This window comes from Myodes glareolus, chromosome 10 (genome assembly GCF_982192425.1).
Source record: "Myodes glareolus chromosome 10, mMyoGla1.1, whole genome shotgun sequence".
Classification (NCBI taxonomy): domain Eukaryota; kingdom Metazoa; phylum Chordata; class Mammalia; order Rodentia; family Cricetidae; genus Myodes; species Myodes glareolus.
The window spans coordinates 41,330,842-41,353,375 of NC_142035.1; the positions used below are offsets into that span (position 1 = coordinate 41,330,842).

Below are 22,534 nucleotides of genomic sequence, written 5' to 3' on the forward strand. Positions count from 1 at the left end.
GATTTTGTTGTTCTTGTTTATTTTGGTTTTCCTAGGGATTTGTCGTTGTTGCTGCTGCTGTTTTATTTTGAGAGTGGATCTTTCTACAAAGCCCAGGCTAGCCTCACAGTTCTCCTAATATAAGCAAAGACTATATGACCTGCAAAACTAAAACGGCCTTATTTGGAAACGTTTGCTAGCCCCCAAAGAAGTTTGCTCAAGAAATCTAGAGGCAACCTTCCACTCTGTGAGTCTCTGATTCCTACCCCATTGTCCAACAAGAAAAAAGAAGGGGGGGAGGGAAGTTTACTTCTATCAATAAGCATAAATTTTCACTTTGTGACAAGTTCATATTAAAAATGAAACTAAAATTGACCAAATTATAGCTTTCCCAAGAACACCACATTTTTAGGATTCTGTCAAGGGAGAAAAAAAGCTGGGTGTAATGTCTAGAATGTATGTATGGGGTCCCCAAAAGAATTCAGCCATTTAGATGGAAGAAAAAAAGACCAAATTGAGAAAGACAAAACTGTGGCTATAGCAGGCAGCAAAACTGTCACAAGGAGCATGAGTCAGCACAGCACAAGGACTGGGGGCCGACTCCTCAGCCTGGCTGCCTGCCAGCAGACCTCCACCTGCTCAGCTGGGAGCTGGAGAAGTAACTTCTTCCCAAGAGCCAGGGGTCACCACACACCCAGATGCTACTTGTATTAATCACTGACACCGCGGTTGTGAAGGGGCAGATGGACAGACACAACCTGGCACATTTAAAATAGCGTAAGGAGCCTGATGTAACTCAGTCCACAATCTCAACATTGGGAAGGCTGAGTGCCAAGACTTCAAGGCCAGCCTGAGCTACAGAATGAGATCTTGTCTAAAAAACCAAGACCGACACGAAACAACAGCTCAAGGTAGATTTCAGGGAGGCAGATGTCCGTTCGGGATGAAAAGCTTCCCTTACGGCTACCTGGTTATGAGGCATGAAAGTCAGCTTCCACTGCTATGATCAAATATCTGAGATAAATCAAATCAAAGGGGGAAATGTTGGGTTTGACTCATGAGTCCAGTGGGTTCATGCCTCAAACAGTTGACCCAGTTGGTTCGGTCCTGTCTGCTAAGGCAGAACATCAGGAAGACCATGTCTACTCACCTCATGGTGTTCACGAAGCACAGGGCGGAGGAGGGGATGGAATGGCTAACATGCTTGGCTTTATAACAGTCCCTGTTCTATAAAGTATTAACCTGTCAATCCATAAATAGATTCATGTAGTCAGGTGGTCGGACCCTCAGATCCAGTCACCTCTGAGGACTGCTACACTGAGTACCAAACCGTCAACATGGGTTTCTGAGAAACATTTCATTTCCAAACAAAACATCTGATGAGCAGATGGAGTCCAACACCTCAGCCCCGTGTTTATTCCCACCAGCATCTCCAGCGGTTCAGCGGCTGTGGCCCTGTGGCTGGAAGGATGCTGAAGAGACTGTGAAAGAATCTGGCACATGTCCCAGGGTCTTGTTTTTATTTTTTCCTCAGAGACTCTGATCAAGAAAGTTATATCACAGGGAAATAAGATAAAGCAGATTAAATAGATGTTTCCAGATTAAGGGAACAATGTATCGCAAACATTTTAAGTTTTGAAGAATCATCAGCAACTCAAAACAGTAAGAAAACAAACTGGTTCCCTTTTGTCAGCAAGGTAAACAAAGGGACAAGAACATGGCACATTTCCACAGTTGTGTGTTGAGGGCACCTGGGAAGCAGCCAGAGGTATTGCTACAAACAACAGACACAGTGGTTTTGGCTAACAGGATCCTGCAGAGGTACACTGTGCCCAATTCAAGCCGGGTCCATTCATGCTGGCCCATTAATAATTTGCCAGGTGCCTGAGGCTACAGCCAGCTCCCTCTCACTGTAGCCTGCCTTATTATCAGAGGAGCTAGGCGAGCTCTAACAGGCAGGCTCTGTGCTGTCAGTGGCGGGCAGGGAAGACAGCTTACTGCATCAAGGGGCCAAAGCCTGAGCTATAGTAATCTAGCTTGAAAGATAAATATGACCACAATATGTAGTTCTCATGGCTCACGGTATTTTAAAGGAATGAAGGTCATTAGTTCAGAGTTGACATATAAATCAAGAGTCAGTCTCTCTCTCTCTCTCTCTCTCTCTCTCTCTCTCTCTCTCTCCTCTCATGGAGCAGGAGAGAAGAGAAAACATGGGCTTGCCGTGGCAAATAGATGGGACACTAAAAAGCCATTGTGGTTGTGAGAGCAATAGATGGATAAATGCACACTGTTCTTGTTTGCTTCCTGTTGCCCTGATAAATATCATAAGAAAAAGTACAATGGGAGGAAAGGATTTATTTCAGCTTACACTTACAGGTCACAACCCATCACTGAGGGAAGTCGGGACAAGAGCTTAAGGCACAGACCTGGAGCAGAAGCTAGAGTGGATAGCTTCTTACTTATTCCTTGGCTCACACCTTAACTCACCTTTTTGTACTGCCCAGGCCTACTTTCCTTGTGCTGGTGCTATGTGTACAGTCACTAGGTCCCCTCACATCAATCTTCAATCAAGACAATCACAAGACTATCTGACTGAGCCAATTCTTCCACTGAGATTCCCTCTTCCCAGGTGTCTCTAGGTTTATGTCACATTAACAACCACAACACAACACAACAAAACAAAACAAAAACCAGCTATAAATGGCTACTAATGCTCACAGTTTACTTCTCCTCTGGAATTATTAATATGAAATGACTCTTCAAATACATATTGAACCCAGATGCTATCCAGTTCAAGCCTTCCTCACTCATCGTTAAAGAGATGCACTTTCCAGTCCATAGCATGAAGTTCTTGGCATAGTGCATCAATTAGTCTAGTGGTGAATTCTACTCTCACTTTTGCAGATAAGGAAAATGAGGCTCAAAATATGTCACTAAGCCAATGCCTCACACCTAAACAGTAAAAATGAGATCACAGTCTGCTAACTCAATGTTTTTTGATCACCATTCTAGACAACTTTTGAGTGCTAGACCCTCAGCCAGGGTGGGAAAAGAGTAAAGTGGGGAGGGAAAAAACTCATTCTTCTCCCAGACTTCTGTTTCTCAGCCATCTTCAAATCTAGCCACGAGGTGATCAAACCCTAGATCATACCAGGACTTGCAGACAGAAAGCAAGTGTGAAGGCACCTGGGGGGGAGGGCAGTATAGGGAAGATGGAGGTGGGAGGAGCCAGCACCTCAGGTGCCTGGGTAGTACTGCAGCAGGGAGAGGGACAGGACAAGTCCCCGCTGCCCTCTGAAAGCAGACATGGGGAATATCCATCCTCAGTGTTAGCGGTGGCTCTGATAGGAAGAGAAAGATGAAAGGCAATGACAAAGGAGCTGAGCTGCCTTGGGAGCAGGTGATGCCTCCACTCCCCTAACAAATCCCACCATCCCATTCTCGCTGCCACTCAACCCCTCCCAATACTTTCCCCCCGCCTTTTATCAGCAGTTTCTAGAAAAAGGACAGGAGGAGGACACTGGGGTATGGAGCTCTAGAGATTTCTCAAGCCTGGCTCCACATCTATCTTCTCTGCCCATCTCCTACCACCTCCAGGATCTCTATCCGTGCATCCTAGCAACAAAGAGCTGCTGCACAGCAATACTCCCGGGGCCGGTGCTCTTCCTGGAGTGTGCCGGCTGCATGCTGGCTCCACAGGAGGGAGAAGGATGGTCTGGGCTTTGACCCATCAACCTTAGGTATAAATTCCAGTTCAACCAAGTGCTAGCTGGGTCACAGTGGTCTCCTAGGGAATAGAGTGATGACGGTCCTTATCTTTAGAATGTAGCTCTAGCAAAGAGCCAGAGAAGGCGCATCTGCTAGAACCTGCTACTTTTCAGCACAGAATGGACAAACAGCACCTGTCTACTCTTCTCTTCTCACTTAGTCCTGGTGAAGAGGCCTGGCCTGGCATGACACAGGGTACACTCTTCCCCTTTCTGCCCTGTACTTTTGTTAACTTCCTTTCTTCCAGGGACTTCAAACGGATGCCAGACAAACTGTATGAGGGCAAAGACTGTGCTTCAAGTACTCTTTGGCTTGTAGCAACCATCATTTATTTACCATTTTAAAAAAGAAATTGAATATTTACTTAATTATACTGCATTTCTTACTTTTTATACCTGTCTGCTTGAGGTAATGTTATAAAATTAAGGTCAAAGCAGCCAGTCTCCTTGTCAATAATATCATTATAAATAATTCTGTACATACAATTTTGTTCTACTTGAGTCAAATGAAATTCTATTTAATTTTAACTCTATTATATAGCCATCTCAAAGTTTTCTCATTAGTTTAATGACTTTTACTCAGTCATCTTCAATTTTTAATTATTATTAATAATGCTCAAATGAACATCTTTCAATAAAAACAAACAAACAAACATTTGTTTCATCATTGGAAGGGTCCAGATACTTTCTCAAAAGATTTACTTTTAAATTTATTTTATGTGTATAGGTATGGCAGCCTACAGCACGGCTGCCTCTAACACTGGGAAAGTAGTGAAGAATGATAATTTAAAACATTTATTGTTGGGGCTGAAGATATAGCTCGGTTATTAAGAACACTGGGTGTTCTTCCAGCAGTCCTGGGTTCAATTCCCAATACTGTCTATACCTGCAGTCCCATGGGATCCCATGTTCTCTTCTGGTGTGCAGACATGCATGCAGACTGAACACCCATATACATAAAATAAATAAATAAATATTTAAAAAGAAACCTTTAATGTTTATGTAGATACAGGTGAGAGTATGGCTTAAAGGAGCGCATGTATTTCTTAAATATATACATAGAGAAAACCAAATTTTAGCACTGGAAAAATGGCTCAGCAGGTAAAAGCTGTCAGGTTTTCCAAGCCTGACAGTCTGTGTTCAATTTAGGTCCAATGGTGGAAGGAGAGAGCTAACTCCTGAAAGTTGTCTTTTGGGCTTCACAGCGCCCTGGCACATACACACTTGTACTCACACGCACATATACACATACAAAGAGTAATAATAAATAAGATTTTTAAGATGAAACAAAACTGGAAGCAAATATCCCAAAATGCTAACTACTATATAACCTGGATGGTTGATTTAAAGGTATTGGCATGGTACTTTTCAGATTTTACACTATCTTCCAAATATCTGAAAAAATAAAATAATGGACTCGTGACTCCCCAGTCGCATCATTAAATCATCTGTCCATATGGCCATCCTTTCAAACAGTGCAATCATGTCTACTCTTCACAGTGGGCATCCCACTACTAGAACTGTAGAGCTAAAGAAGCACGTTGCCGTCTGTGAGCAGCATCCATGTGCATGCTCAGTTCAACCTCTAGTATTGTCCCCTCGGCAGTCTTGTGAGAAGACCGAAGAGAGAACATCACTCTGTGAGCGGTTTCACACAGGGAAGAACTCCACCCCTAGGCCACTGCTTCACTTAGCATGGTCCTCCTTCTCCCACCAGATTCTCTCTCCCTTTCCACTCTTAAAACACTCTGGTCTTACTGTTTCTCTGCCGGGAACATATAATATATAACTCATATATAATAAGCTCCTGGCAGCTTCTGGGCATCAGTTAAAATTAACGTAACCCCATCAGAAGACTTCCCTAACATCCTCAGTCACACAAGAGCTTTTCATCCTGGAGAGTCCCCTACTTGTCTCCGCCCCACCCTACTTGTCTCCGCCCCACCCAACTTGTCTTCTTACTTTTCAAACACGCTGGTCTCCTATAGGCTTAGAATCAAGGAGAGGGCGTGCAGCTGTCACCTCCTCAGGTTCTCTCAGTCAGGTCTTCCTGGGTTGCCCTACTTAACTTCCCTTGAGATTTCTTCTCATGTCTCCCTCAATGGTAGCTGTGTGAGGTGACATAATTGTTAACACACCTGCCAATCACAGACTCACAGTGTGTACTGAACAAATATGATTGTTATTTGTAAACTGTACCTAAGTAAAGTTGGATAAATAAGAACAAAATCAAAATCAATCAGCTTCCCCTATGCCACTCTTGATACAATTCGCCTGTTTAACTTCTCTTGCTAGGTAAGACTTGCCACCTACCAACCTCTATCATCTGAGCATTTATTTTGGTTACTGCTCATGGCCTATCTCCTTAATCCGGAGTGAGTCCCATTGAGGGAAGAAAGGTATGTTTTGTTCACCAACCTAAAAGTTTTAACAGTGTCTCAGTAAACATCTGATGCGGAATAGATCCACTTCCTAGCAATTGCCAGTATCCTCTTGCTTGTTTCCCTGATTACTTGTTTACTGCTTGTTTTCCTCCAGATGACCAGAGTGGGGACAAGCAAGAAGAGAGAAAACTGCCGGTTTAATCCACATGCTCGGCGGGTAGCAACAAATCCAACACATCTCAGGATGTGTGCCATGGATACAACCAAGACCCCAGGGGCTGGTCTTGATGTGGGGCCAAGAAGGCGCTTCACAGCACTGTAACTCGATTTCCTTCTGATTCTCTGAGAGAATATTAGTCATCTATAAAGGAATCCCCATTTACCTAGCATAATTACAATGCTAGGAAAATGTATTTCATTTATTTTGTATTCCGTGTTTGGAAGTCTGCTTCAGACTGTAATTGCAGCCGAAATCCCAGTAGTAAACAACCAGCTTGCATTTTATATGTTACCATGAGGCTCTCTCTCCAGGTTTGCTCTTCAGAGCCAAGGAAATGTTGACACAGTTGCACACCAAGTTTCAACATGCTGATCATGTTAAAATAGTGCACAAGAAATATTTTTCCACTTTATAAAAAGCCAGACTGTTTACATGCTTAAGTGGCCAGAGACTTTGCTATCTGTGTGTGGTCCTGAAGTTTCAATATCATAACCATGAGTACAAAGTGAGGCAGCATGCAACAAACTTGGCTATGGAGCTCCTCAACCAAAACGGGAATCAAGACATTACTATCCGAGAACTCAGAAACAGGCAGGTTTAAACTGGGTGGGGGAGGAAGAGGCCTTATCTAACACAGTTTTGAAGAAAAAAATAACTTAATAGAGCTTGGTTATATGTGTACTTGTGTAGCAATGTATATGATTAAGTAGGAAAACAAGAGGGAGAGAGAGAACAGGAAGGGCTCACAGGGTCTTCAGCCTTTATATTTCTTATAAAATCACAGAAATATGCCAAATACAGTGTTCAGGAACTCCAAGCCCAGAGTTCCATAGTAGAAAAGATCTACAAACAGTTACTGAGCACAGATCCTAAGGACAAACTTGAGAATGAGAAGAGGCTTTGCTTCAACTTGGCCCAGTGGCTCAGCACAGGCCGTGGCCCCCTCCCAGGAAGCACCAAGCAGAGCAGGGGCCCCAAGTTCACAGCCAGGCCAAAGGAGAAGACAGGCCTTTCCCCCTTTCCAAGCAGTACTGGCTTTGGCTGACAACTTAGTGTTTCTTCAAGCTAGAAATAGAATTTACACAGAAGTTCCACCCTGTCCAGACAAGATAGAAGTGACAAGAGACCTCACAGAAAGAAAAATTATCTACATCCGTGAAACTGAAGACATGTCCACATTCCCAGAGTCTAGAGTTTAACACTTGGGACAGTCTCCGGATTCTGGGCTGTTTGCACTTACCATTCCTCAAAATCCCCAATGCTTCAGGTTGGTGAGCACTGCTGGTTCTCACGTTTTTAATGACTTTTCATTCGAAGGACCAACCTTCATACTACACTGTGTGTCAACAAAACCCAAATCTCATAATGTGGGCAAATTCATGCTGCAACAGGAGATGACCTTTCCCTTTTGACGGCCAAATGCACACACTGTTACTCTCAGTTGACCGAGTACGCGAGAGAATGGTACTTCATTAAAAAACTTTTTTTCCTGGCATTATTCTATTTTTCCTCCTACAGTTTCTTTTACAGAGTCTTCTGTGGCTATAGGTCAGGAGAGTTTTCCCGTTGCCATGAGAACAGTGTAAATAAGTGAACTTTAAAATTCACTTTGGGGGTAAGGAGTCACCACACTTCCGGCTACCTAAGCCCCGCTGGATGTGTATTGAATATTCTTCCTTGCAGGAATAGAGCAAGGCCATCTAACATTACTCCTCCATCACAGCTGCCATCTTTGGGGCCAGAAAAACCCCAGAAGCCTTGCAGAGAATTGTAACTGCTACAATTTCTCCACATCTAGTAATAACCTCCTGTGCTCAGGGAAAAACTTAAGCTCAATGTTACATTTTCAAAATGTGAAAATGTTCGTCTCCCTGACCTCATCAAGGATCTGAAGTGCTCTCACCTCTGACATTACCCCTGAGTAATGTGGTGCTCCCACCCATCCCTGACACTGTCCCTGAGTACTGCAGTGCTCCCACCCCTGACACTGTCCCTGAGTACTGCAGTGCTCCCACCCCTGACACTGTCCCTGAGTACTGCAGTGTTCCCACCCCTGACACTGTCCCTGAGTACTGCAGTGCTCCCACCCCTGACACTGTCCCTGAGTACTGCAGTGTTCCCACCCCTGACACTGTCCCTGAGTACTGCAGTGCTCCCACCCCTGACACTGTCCCTGAGTGCTGCAGTGCTCCCACCCCTGACACTGTCACTGAGTGCTGCAGTGCTCCCACCCCTGACACTGTCCCTGAGTACTGCAGTGCTCCCACCCCTGACACTGCCACTGAGTGCTGCAGTGTTCCCACCCCTGACACTGTCCTGAGTACTGCAGTGCTCCCACCCCTGACACTGTCACTGAGTGCTGCAGTGCTCGCACCCCTGACACTGTCACTGAGTGCTGCAGTGTTCCCATCCCTGGCACTGTCCTGATTACTAGAGTGCTCCCACTCCTGACACTGTCCTGAGTACTGTAGTGCTCTCACCCCTGACACTGTCCTGAGTGCCGCAGTGCTCCCACCCCTGACACTGTCACTGAGTGCTGCAGTGCTCCCACCCCTGACACTGTCACTGAGTGCTGCAGTGCTCCCACCCCGACACTGTCACTGAGTGCTGCTTACCATGAGGAACCCTGGAGGTACATTGGGAAAGACAGGATTGAAACCGAGGTTCAGCCTCTACATGCAGCAGATGTGGGTCACTTCCTTGCCTTCTACATTTGCCTCACTGGTTATCCTGGAGGGACCAGATGAGGGACCAGAGCAATTCCTCAAGTATGGTGGTTCCTACTGTATTATCAAGGAATTCTCCATTCACAGTTAATCTGTCCATTCCTCTAGCACTACTGGACTTCAAACAAAGAGAAAAAGCAAATGAAAGCAGGGGGCATATGACTTTACTTAACCACCCTCTAAAATTTGAGCCCAGTTCTAGGACAAGCCAGTCATAAAGCCAACAGTATTTAGGAAAGACAAAGACAAAGTACTTTCTACTTTTAAAAAATCTATCTAGTCTCAAATTTAAAGTCAACGCCAATTCACAGTGAAGATTACAAATTCATGAAGCCCAAGCCAAATAACAATTTTGAAATGTTATTAGGACATATTAGAAAACACACCAAAGTCCCTAAATATGCCAGACATTGTTGTAGATATTAAGGACACATCAGTAAATAAATGAGGTTAAAAAGAAGGAGGAGGAGGAGGAAAAGAAGGAAAGGGAGGAAGGGAGGGAGGGGAAGAGAGAGGGAAGGAGGGAGGGAGGGAGGAAGAAAATCTCTGTCTTCAAGAAGTGTATGTTGTGATAAAGATGGAGAAGGGGAAGGTAAAATAGATGCCATGTTAATAAACAGTTCATGTGTGCTGGGAAAGAGCAAAGCAGAAAACAGAAGAGGAAATGGTAGAGATGGTTCGGCCCAGGGGGTGGTCTGAGTAAAGATCACATGACAGAAAGCAGTGCATACTGTGGGCACCCTGGAGGAGCATCACAAACAGCAACAGCAAAGACAAAGAAATGGAGATGGAGACTTCCAAGAATGGCAACTAAGAAAGTCTTTGACAATTCTGTCCACCAGCCTCTAGGACGAATACAATGTCATCCATCAGGAGGACTAAGTGCAGTGGCAGCCATTAAGAGGACTAAGTGCACTGGCAGACATCAAGAGGACTTGGTGGCAGTGGTGGCCATCCACAGAACTATGTGCAGTGGCAGACATCAAGAGGGAGTGAAACAAAGAGGCTTCTATGGAGACTGAGTATGTATGGCGAAGAGTTTGGCCACTGAAGTGAGGGTATTGCTGCAGTATAAAGAGTCTGGCCACTGAAGTGAGGGTATTGCTACAGTATAAAGCCTTCGTACTGCCCCAGGTTGACACAAGTGGTCTGGTAAATATGAACTGTCAGGGGTTACTTAAGTGAGGACAGATTGAATTCAAGAGAGGCAGCAGCCTCTCTTCAAAGCATCTCCAGCTCCTTTATCACTTACTAGCATCATTGTTGAAAGATCTTAGGAAGGAAAAGAGAATAAATGAATCTCAGATTTAAATTGGAGTGATTTCCTCTGTTGCTTTAATGGCGAGCATTCTGTTCTAGCTAAGAGGATGTCTGTAACGTGAAGACAGCTAGGAAAGGCGTAGTGGCCGCCAGTTCTCAAAGTTCTTCACAGAAACACAACTGCATGGCTGTGGGAGAGCAAGAGAACAGCGTGGAGGCTATCAAGTCTGACATCTGCAGGACAAGCCAAGAGGTGGGAGATGGGAGAGCTGCTGATGCAAGCTTGGGCCTGGAAGGCAGTCTAAAGGGGTCGAGCTTTAGGCCTTTAGCTGACTGAAAGAAAATAGTGTGCTTTACTCAAGAAACGCAGTATCTGCTCCAACTATGCTGCCCAGGCTGGTCTTAAACTCCCAATCCTCGGGATCATCATGTGATGTGGGATTCCCCTCTGTGAGCTGTGAATGTGTTTTATTATCATTGGTTAATAAAGAAGCTGCTTGGGTCTGTGACGGGGCAGAATATAGTCAGGCTGGAGGAGATATGGCGAGAGAGTGGACAGAGTCAGGGAGATGCCATGTAGCCACCAGAGGAGAAAGACGTGTGAGTCACCAGCAGGAAACTTGCCTGTAGGCCACGAGTCTCGTGGTAAAATATAAAATAATAGAAATGGGTTAATTTAAGATATAAAAGCCAGCTAGAAATATGCATAATCTAATAGACCAAGCAGTAATTTAATTAATACAGTTTCTCTGTGATTATTTCGAGTCGGAGCAGCCAGGAAACAAACAGGCAGTCTCCAACAACAATCATGACTGGCACTTAATGTTCATTGTGTGTGTGTGTGTCTGTGTGTCTGTGTGTGTGTGTGTGTGTGTGTGTGTGTCTGTGTTTATACAAATACATATTTATATACCATCTCAGCATCTGAACTGGAAGTAGGTCTAGATGAATAGCAACAGAGTATAGTAGTTTAACAAAGCTCTTCCTGTTGGGAGGTGACAAGACAGCTATGCTTGTCTTGTGTCTTTTCTATTAGCACTTGTGCAAAAGACTACTGGCCACCATTATCATTGTCACCATCATTATTAACACTCATGTTTCTGTCACAGAGCAACTGTAATATCTTCACCGGTTTTAGGGACGATCAATGTAAGCACATGTAACCGAATTTGTACTTTGCATGGAACCTTTCATGATTTCTTTTTAGGTACAGTTCACATTGAAAAACTACCCATTCATTTCATCCAACAGCATCAAGCCAGTGGAAAAGGAAGCTCTACCAAATGAATACAGGAAGGAGAGAGTGATTACCTGGTATTTATGTACAATTCTGGTGTAGACAAAGTTTTTATCTATCTATGCTGGCCTCAAACATTCTACATTGGATGTTTGAGTTCAGAAGCATCCTTGCCAAGTACTTTATCTCAAAACAGTACTGGCTATAGATTAAAATCCCCTCCCCAAAGGACATAGGGTATAAGGAGAAGCAAAGAAAGTAGTAATAGTAGGTCTTACAAACATAAATATTTTCTAGAACATGGGGGGAGGGTAAAAGCCATAAACTTTGACAGATATTTTAATAAATGCAAAGTCTTCTCTTTGCTTTTGTTGGGGGATAATTTTGTTTGCTTGTCTGAGATAAGGTCTGACTATACAGCAAGCTTGGCTTCAAATTCATGACCCTGTCACTTTTTAAGTGACTATAAAGCACAATCTAGAACTGAATAAAGCAAGGCATGCATCTATGTATCTGTTTCAAAACTGAATGTTATTTACGCATTGAGATAGTAACATTATAACGATGAGTCACATTAAGGAGTGGAGATGACTGACTATCTGAAGTATATACTTTATTTTTAGTTGCAATTCTCAGTGAGAACTTACCATCTAATTGCTTATGTTCATTTCCCTCACTTAGAAGAAAACAGGCAGTGAGAACTGCTAATGTTATAGTCTAGACAGAGCAGCCGATGATACAACTGTCTAAAATGAAATTAAATATTGGATGGTTTTCAAAAGAAATGGGTTTAATATGGATTATTAAAAATCTGGGCTCTGAGAACAATCCAAAATAGGATGTAATGGCAATCACCAGTTGTGAATTCTATCATAGAAATAAACTTGTTATAATTACCAAAGAATCTACAATCAACAGAATACATAGCTCTTTATTCTGAGGCATCCCTCTGGTCCTATTATATTTGAAACCATCTACAAACTATTGTAAGCATAACTAAAACAAGATTTAAAACTTAAAAAAACTGAGCTGGGATATGGTTCAGTGATGAGTAGCATTTGCCCAGCATTCCAAGGCTAAACTGAAATAATGCAGAAAGTCGTCTCATGACCCAGAAATGGATCTGAAGTTAGTAGGGGACAGGGGAATACCAAGTACTTGGTAAATATCAACAGCCAATTAATTTTGTGCAAATTGTTTAATGTTTAAGCAAGATGTGCTTAGTCTAAGTTACATTACAGAAAGAACAGAAATACTGAGTAACAAGAGCTCATTGCAAATTTTGGGGAACTAAATACATGAGAGATAGCTCTGTAGACACTCTGATTCCAATTCTGAGTCTCAGTTTCCCCCAGCCTCCCCCAGCCTCCCCCAGCCTCCCCCAGCCTCCCCCAGCCTCCCCCAGCCTCCCCCAGCCTCCCCCAGCCTCCCCCAGCCTCCCCCAGCTAGAGATGGTAAGAGGCACAGCTCTGGACCACAAGAAAGAAATCTCTTGGCCAGCACCCCTTTTCTGACAACAGTGGACGTCTTAATGACTATTTCTCTTCTCCCACCTGTCCGTTCCCAACCTCTTTCTGCCTGGTACACCGATATGCTATCTGAAATTTAAGAGGTCAGTCTGTAGCCATGAAACAAAACACAAACAAAAAGAGGTGAAGTCCATGGTTTAAGGTATGAGAACCTGAAAGACAGAGCCTGAATTGCTAGTGGTGGGTCCTCCTCCAGATTTTATATACTACAAGAAAAATAACATCTGTCAGCTTGTGATTCTCAAGACGAATTTTCTTCTGCTTACAATCTCTGTTATACAATGAAATTAAAAAAATCATCCTAAAGTTCACTACACGTCTAAACAGAAGATGGACGTCAGCATAGCAGAAAATATAAAACATTTGGGTGAAGTCAGAAGACAAGAAGGATACAGACACACACATCAAACAAAATATATACTACAACAAAAAAATTTCAGTTCTATTACTATTTGCAATAAGTGCAACCTATGAATAAGTATAGATTACTACACTATGCAAATAAATTGATACAAAGAAAGAGATAAACAGATAGAAGATAAATATCATTTCTTTGCTTTTAAAGATGATAAAAAGGAAAGTTTAGAAAACAAATGCCTAACAAATTTTAACTAAAAAAAAAACTTGTAACAAAATATTAACACCAGAAAATAGACTATTCCAGGAAAAGTTTCCATGCCACTAAGAATGCCTGGTAATAGAAACAGAAGATTCTATAAAGATGATAATTATAAACTTTGAATTTAGCAGAGCAACTTTCACAAACAGGAAGCAAAAATGATGAAATGCACTACAAATGGAAAGTATATACCCAGAAAAACTGCCAGAAGCTTAGTAATCAGGTAAAATATTTTAATGACAACCAAATAAAAATTGATCTGTCAATTACATAGAATTTTGAATTTAATAAATATAGAATGTAAAATTATTTTAATTTTACAATGACTAGTGACTGAAAAAGAAACCTGATGAGGCTTGAAAAGAGCTCAGCAGTTAAGAACATTTGCTTCTTTTCCAGAGGACCCAAGTTCCATCTTTGGCACCTATGTCAGGTGACGTTCAACTGCCTGTAACCCAGCCCCAGGATATCAGATGACCACTTACAGCTTCCAAAGGCACCTCCAGCATATAGATATATATATATATATGTATATATATATGTCGAGACATTCATACATGCACATACATTAAAATTAAAATTAAAAACTGACCATGTACCAGGTCAGAAAGGAAATTTCAACAAATCACCTAATATACTGTAGGTACTTAAATTAGAAAGTGACAAATTTTTGCTCTGGTTTCTCTTCCAGTGCTAGGGATCAAGTTCAAGGTATGCCAATGTTAGGGAAGTGCTCTAACAATCAATATTTCCATTCAAAAAAAGATCTTAAAATGTATTTAAGAAATTTAAGGCATGACTCTAAATAAATCAAAGTGGGCTAATAATACAATCACAGAATATTTATAAATGTACTATGATGAACGTAATACATATTAAAACCTATCACGCTGAAGGTAACAAATAATAACGTATTTATGAAGTACAATGCGATATTTTGATGTGAAAAGGGAAGTAAGAGAATCAAGCTAACTGGTATTCTGTAGCCATGGTTATATGCCAGTATTCGTGGCGAGATATCTGAAATTCATTCCTACAAAGTCTGAAACGTATTTATTAATAACTCTAATACCAACTGTACAAAAACATCAAAATGTATTTCTATTTGAAACTTTGTATTTTATTACTATTTTCTAATTCTTCGTCCTTCCCACCTTTTCCTGAGTGTATTTTCTATAATACAAAATAGAAAAGAAAATTAACTCAGTGTACAACAGACTAAAGGAAAAAAATCTAGGTAGGCAGATAGATCAGAGGGGAAAGGAGAAATCAAGAGGAAAAGAAGACAGAAGCAGAAATTAAATAAAGGGAAAACTCTGGTTCATTAGAAAAATGTAATGAACCAGAAAAGCTTTCATCCCAGATAAATAATACTACATAAAAGGAAGGTATAACCTTAAATGCTTGGTTTTTATATTTTTTAATCAGGAAAAAGTTATAGATCATTCAATACCATTTGAAATATATTTGAATACATGAATGAAACTGATGGTTATGAGGAAAAATGTTAATTACTAGCAATGACTCAAGAGGAATATAAGAATACAAACCAATATTGGTGAAGAAATCGAACAATCAGATCCTATATTTTCATTTCCTACCAACAGTTTAGGCGATCTCATAGGAACGTTTTATTCAGGCACAAGCTATTATCGATACTTAGAAGAGGGTGATTCATCTTAATGAGAGTGGTAACAGAAAGTCCATTAAAGAAGAATAGAAGAACAAACAATAAAGCTCATTCATTAAAAAGTGGCTTCAATAACTCTACGTTCTATTACTAGGAAGTCACAGCAAAGTTTATTTCCAGGAATACAAGAACTAAGTAAAGCAGAACATTTACAAAGATAATATACTATAATAGACATAGAAAATAGGAGCAGCTATGGTTGCAAACAACTGAAATCCCAGCACTTGGGAGGCTGACATAGGAGGATTGTAAGTTCAAAGACTGCCTGAGCTATAAAGTCTTGGTCTTAAAACAAACAATCAAAATTTAAAAAAAAATGAAAGAAAAAAAGTATAAACTGGATAGTTAAGAATTGAATAAAAGGCAAACCAAGTAGTTTCTGAGGACAGGTGAAGGGACGAAAGACAAAAACAATACATAAACTGTCAGGCCTGGTGGCACACACCTTCAATCCCAGCACTGGGAGGCAGAGACAAGAGGATTTCTATAAATTCCAGGACAGCCTAGTCTACAGAGTGAGTTCCCGAACAGTCAGGGCTACACACAAAGAAACCCTGACTTCAAATAAATAAAATAAATGAATGAAAAAGCAATCAAAATAGTTAATGACGACATGTGAAGAAATGAAAGACAAAAAAAAAAAAAAAACTATGCATGTTAGCAGGCCCCTTGGCACATACCTTTAATCCCAGAACTTGGGAGGCAGAAGCAGATAGATCACGATGAGCTGAGTTCAAGGCCAGTCTGGACTACAGTGAATTCCAGGCCACCAAAGTCTATAAAGTAACACTCTGCCTAAAAAACAAAAACAAAAACAAAAAAAGAAAGAAAGAAAGAAAGAAAGAAAGAAAGAAAGAAAGAAAGAAAGAAAGAAAAAAAGAAAAGAAAAAAGCAGGAAGAAAAGAAAAAGAAGAGAAGGAAGGGCCGGAGAAAAGGTGAGATGGCACAGACACAGCAGTTACAAGAAGGGCTCACTGCTCTCCTAGAGCATCCACGTTCAGTTCTCAGGACCTATGTTTGGTGGTTCAAACCATCTGTAACTCCAACTTCAGGGCTGCAAACACCTTCTTTTGAATTCAGTGGGCACCTGCACTTATATGCTCATACCCACACAGTGACACATTCAGGTACACACAATTAAAAGCAAGAAAAATAAGCCTTGTAAAAGAATATATAAGTATATCTATGTCTGCTGATATAATAATATAAAACAGAAAAGCACAGCATATCAGTGGGGAAGAGTAAGTTATTTTGGGATAACTGGCTCTCCACATGGCATTGAATAAAAGTTGATACCAATGTAACGCCATGCACACACTAAACAGCTGACCTCCTGGATCTGTGGGGATGGGTTCCAGGACCAGCTGAGCAAATCAAAGCCCACAAACGAGCAGATCCTTATAGGAAATGGGTAGTTCTGCATATAATACTTGTAATTGCAAGCACAATATAAACGGGCTATTTTTTTCTGCATTTTTCAGAGAATGAGGCCAAGAAAAGAATATCTGTAATGGCTAGATGGACATTAAAGATCACACACATGACAAAACTAAAGCAAAATTTCAAAGCTGCACATGATGTCACATGTCTGCGATCCCATGTCCGAAGACAAAGGAAAAAGAATCACACACTTGACACCAAATCTCAAAGAAAGTGAGGGGCAGAACCAGGTTTCAAGGTAAGAGGCACGTTCAGGATTTTGGCTGGGCAGGTATTTTTTCAGTTAAACCTGAAAAGCGCAAACCATAGAAGTCTGCTAAACCAGATATTAAACTTTAAAACTTTTTCACAACAAGCATGCCACAGACAAAGTACAAAGCCAAGTCACCAGTTAGCATTTTAACTCATATAAAAGACACAGACACAATGCGGAAAAAAGTTTTTATCAAAAGATAAAGGCAAGTCAGAGGAGGAACCAGTTAGAAGAATGAGGCAAGAAATTATGAAGTCCAGACCAGTCGAGGCAACCTAGAAAAGTGTGAGACTCAGCCTCAACAACAAAAAGAGCAGAGATAAAACAATCTGCAGAAAAAAATTAGTGAAGGACATAAACCAACTACTAAGAGAAACAATAAAACTAAACCATATAATTTTATTTTTCACACAGAAGACCAATAATGGCAAAAATTGTAGCACTAACAAACATTCTGAAGGAGACAGAGAACAAAGAAATCATTCCTATATAAAACAAAGTACAGTGTTTAGTGTGACCAGGTTGAGTGGTCCTCTGCGGTTGAGCAATTCCAAGACCTCTGTCCAAAGCTTCCTGTGTACACACATGTAAATGTCCATGGCAAATGGCTGAGAGCAGCACAAACTCAGGGAAAACTTAAACATTCTTTTAGAAAAGGTAAATAGCCTATAGTTACAAGAGGGAAAACTATGGAACAGGCCAATCACAGAGTTAAACACATCCATATGCTGGCTTCCCCAGCCTTAACCTAACAATGAGTGGAAAATCAACTGCACAGCACAACACAGCACGCACCAACTGTAGTAAGTTTGAAAATGTGCAAAACAATTCCAAATGTTGTTAATGGACACATTTGCTTACAGAAGAGGCATAAAACATACATCGAAACAATAAATACAAAATAAAAATAGTTATTATTAAACCAAAAGTTATAGGCTGAACGGTGTTTATAATATTAAGCTTATATTTAACACAGATAATGTATCAGCCACTGGCTTACATGATGACTTCCTGAAGATTTATTAATCAATTATGCATCTTGTGTGTGTATGTGTGCATGCATGTATGCAAGTATGTGTGTATAAATAATATATGTAATATTAAATTCTAAATCTTCTCTAATACAAATTATACTAGGAAATATAGTTACTATATATTAGGAAAGATTGATGATTTAATCAAAGAAATCACTTCTGAAGTTAAGGAAGAAAGGTAGAAAGTGAGTAATAAATGAGTTCACTCAGATATAAAGATTTTAGTGAAAAATGCAAAGTATTCCTACTTAAAACAGTGGTTCTCAATCTCTAATGCTGGGACCCTTTAATACCTCATGGTATGTGACCCTCAACCATAAAATTATTTTCATTGCTACTTAATGACTGCAAATTTGCTACTGCTATGAAATGTAATGTAAATATCTGTGTTTTAGGAAGGTCTTAGACAACCCCTGTAAAAGGGGTAGAGAGCCACAGGTTGAGAACCAGTGACTGAAAAAGATAGTTAAAGCTGGGAATAGTGATTGTACCTTTAATCCCAGTACTCAAGGTGCAGAGGCAAGAGGATCTCTGTGAATTTGGGATCACACTAGTCTACAAAGAGTTCCAGACCAGTCAAAACAACACAATCTCAAATTTAAAAAAAAGAAAAAGAAAAAGAGGAAAAGAAGGCGCAATAGCAGCAATAGTATCTTGGGAGTGATCAAGAGCTGTTTAAGTCAACTTAAGGTCCACTCAAATGGACTCTAGAGAGAACCTAGTACTGCCAATTCCCTAAACCAATGTGATTTCTAACTGGACTCTAAATACTTACTCTTCTAAACACAGATAAGTGTAGCTTATGAACAAAGCTGCTTTTGCACCAGATGGAGACTGTGGCAGAAATCCACAAGTGGTCAAATGCAGAGAACAACTGACCATGAGGTACCTGTGGAGGTTTGAACACAAATGGCCCCTATAGACTCATATGTTTGAATGCTTGGCACATAATGAACAGCACCATTATGAGGTGTGGCTTCGTCAGAGGAGGTGTGGCTTCATCAGAGGAGGTGTGGCTTCATCAGAGGAGGTGTGTCACTAGGGGTTGGGCTTTGATGTCTCAGAAGCTTAAGCCTGGACTAGTGTGTCTCACTGTCTCTTCCTTCTGCCTGAAGATCCACACGTAGAACTAACTCTCAGCTACTTCTCTAACACCATGTCTGCCTGCAGGCCACCATGCCTCCCACCCATAATAACTAAACCTCTGAACTGTAAGCCTCTCCCAATTAAATATTTTCCTTTATATGACTTGCCATGGACATGGTGTCTCTTCACAGCAATAGAAACCCTAACTAAGAGAGTGCCCAGCAATTGATAATTCTACAATTCATCCTCTACACCAAGGGCTCAGAGAACATTGCAGTAAATGGGGTACAGGACTTTAAGAGATAGAAATACTAAGGTAAGTCCATGAGCTCTCAACAGGACCTGCATAGTAACAATACCAGTTGGCATGCCAACATATCAAAGGGGAAATTTTGTAAGGCCTCACAACAGATGAAAAGGGCAGTCAATGGCTGTTGAGGGAGAGAGAATGAATGAATGAATGAATGAGTGAGTCTTCTCCAGAGAGAAGCCCCGTAATATATAAAAGTTAGCTGTCTTTGAACACAAGCCCCATGATAAAGTTGTCTGTGTCCCAAGTGGCTATCCTTATACCCATGTATATATATGCAATAGTAATTGGACTATACAGGATACAGATCTCCTCTCTCTCTCTTCCTCAATCTCTCTTCCTCAATCTCTCTCTCTCTTTCTCTCTCTCTCTCTCTCTCTCTCTCTCTCTCTCTCTCTCTCTCACACACACACACACACACACTCACAAAGCACATAAATTTGAGAGGCATGTAAGGGGGACTAGAAAGAGCTGGAGGTAAAGAAAATGCTCAAAATGCACTGTACTCATGTATAAAATTTGAAAGGAAGGGATAAGGAAAAAATGCACAAACAAAAGAAGGAAGGGCTAAGTAGCAAAATGTGCAACGAAGAGTTGATTACAATATGGAGCCAACTAAGAACACTGTGATAGAAGAAATGCTCTTTCTCACTTTCTTCTATAAAGTCTCAAACCGGGAGGGTAGAAGTGAGCATGTAAGGAGAGTGAAAACCATCTGTGTTGTAGCAAAGACCAAGTAAGGAGTTTCTGAATCACAGGATTCAAGTCAAAGCATGAACACAATCTGGCTCTTACCATCCTAAGTCACGCTGTAGGAGGAAGAGGGAAAAAGATACCAAAATAAATGATGAAGAATCCTAAACTACTATTTTACCAATAATTTCAAACTGCAGGTTCACGAAGTCTTTCCTACTTCCAATAACTAACACTAACATGGGCAGGCTAGGTCTTTAGCTCCTCTTTTAACTTAAGTTTCTCTGGGAAAAGTTCAGAGGAAAGAACTAAACATCAAAACAGCTAGTCCTGTGCATCTCTCTACCTATATTTCTGGCTCCTCTAAACTCTCTATAGCTAATTCTTGTCAACTATTCACTGACTCCACTCCCTGATCCAACGTTACTTTTATTAACACAGTCAACACAGTCTCAAGAGTTTCACAGTGCGATCAAATATCCCGTAACACAGCTGCTGTGCTATTGTTTGCCAAGGTGAGACTTTCAGCAAATAACCAAATGATTGCTTTGGAAATTCTTCAGTAGGCCTATGGATGTTCACAGGAAAATGTTCTAAGTGTTTAGTAAAGAAAAAGTTCACAAAATGACCCCCAAATTACATTAGCCTCAAATCAGTAGAAAACAAGTATACGGTTCTGAGTGCTAATGTTCTCAGGATACATAGCATACTCACATACAGACTAGACATGCTGTCATTGTTTAGTGTCAACTTGGAAGAGACAGAATTGCCCAACCTTAAGGCTTAAGGGAAGTATCATCAATGACTCTTGAATGAAAAGAGCAAAAGTGGGAACTGAAAACAGCATGTTTATATATTTTAGCTACATTGAGAAATACAACTACAATTACTTTGCTGAAAACTGAACACACTTTTTGAAGTTTAGTCATCAAATGGCAAAATGGGAGGGTCCTGACATTATCTACTCTAAAAGTTGACTTTACAAATTATGAAGCAGAAATTCAAGTTGAGACGTTTGTCCAAAGTTGCATGACTTTGTATAAACAAGCCTGTACTTTCCAGAGGTCACCATAACAGCACCAACATGTGGGTGATTTAAACCGTCAAAAGTTGCCCCAATTCCAGGAACATACATCTAAAAAGAAAGATGTTGGCATGATGGCTTCCCTGAGGGTTGCAAAGGAAAAATACATTCCATTTCTCTCTTCAGGTTTCTAATGCCTTAGGTGCCCCATGCCTTATTGAAGGAGTTCTTCAAAACATTACCCTGTACATGTCTGTCTCTGTGCTCAAATGCCCACTTCCTATAGAAACCACACAAATGACTTTGTTGACCTCTTTCCAAACCATGTCTCCATATAAGGTCACGTTCTAAGTACTAAGATTCTAAGTACTAGGTCAACATACAGGAGCAGTGAGATAGCTCTGTGGGTAAAAGTGCTATGTGCCATATAAGCCTGGTGACATGAGCTCAATTCCTAGAACCTATTTAAAGTGGAAAGAGAGAAAGCGACTCCACAAAGCTATTGTCAGATTTCCCCAGTCCATTATAACAGGAGAAGCATGAGCACCAAACAACAACAACAATAACAATAATAAAAATGTAAAAATGCAAGAAACAAAAGAGAATGTCAACACATATTTTTATTGGAAGACACAAAAATCAATTCTTAAAAAGAATTCGACTCAGGACTTAGGTAAAACTCATACCTCCCAACTCAGGCCAGCGGCTTTTTCTATTACATAATTTTCCTACTTTTAGGATACTGTGGGCTGCACAGGTAAAAGGCTCTATTTAAAGTAAGACATGACTTCCCTGAAGAATAAAAACCCAGAGATAGATAATGGGGTTCGAGCTGAAGATCAGAAAAGCAAAGCAGCCAACCACCAGGGAGACCTTTTACCTCCATCAAATCTTCAGACTGAAAGGGCGAGATCCTGTCTCCAGGAATCCTCAGACTTCACACTCCAGAGTTCCTGTCTCTTCCCCTTTATATTCCTCTCTCTGCCCAGCCATACAGCTCCTATCTCCACCTCCCTAGTGCTGGGATTAAAAGTGTGTGACTCCCAAACACTGGGATTAAAGGTGTAAACCATCACCACCACCACTTGGATCTGTTTCTGGATCAATCTTGCGTAGCCCAGGGTGGCCTTGAACTCATAGAGATCCCTTTGCCTCGGCCTCCCAAATCCTGGGATTAAAGGTGTGTACACTTTTTAAACACACACCCTGGCCTGAATGGCTGATTAGTGTGGCTGCTTTGCCCTCTGATCCTCAGGTGAACTTTGCTTATTAAAACACAAATA

The 22,534-nt window shown here is 41.0% G+C and overlaps 1 protein-coding gene and 1 long non-coding RNA gene across 11 annotated transcripts in view; one reads left to right on the forward strand and one right to left on the reverse strand.

Moving 5' to 3' along the window:
• The window catches only part of Slx4ip (SLX4 interacting protein), a 157,942-nt gene that overhangs the window by 98,257 nt on the left and 37,151 nt on the right, over positions 1 to 22,534 (reverse strand). The gene's annotated exons all lie outside the window — the stretch shown is intronic.
• On the forward strand, positions 3,810 to 7,956 carry LOC125413778 (uncharacterized). The gene is made up of 3 exons (XR_007236035.3): positions 3,810 to 3,942; positions 6,042 to 6,145; positions 6,285 to 7,956. It is a non-coding gene; the product is annotated as an uncharacterized LOC125413778 (long non-coding RNA).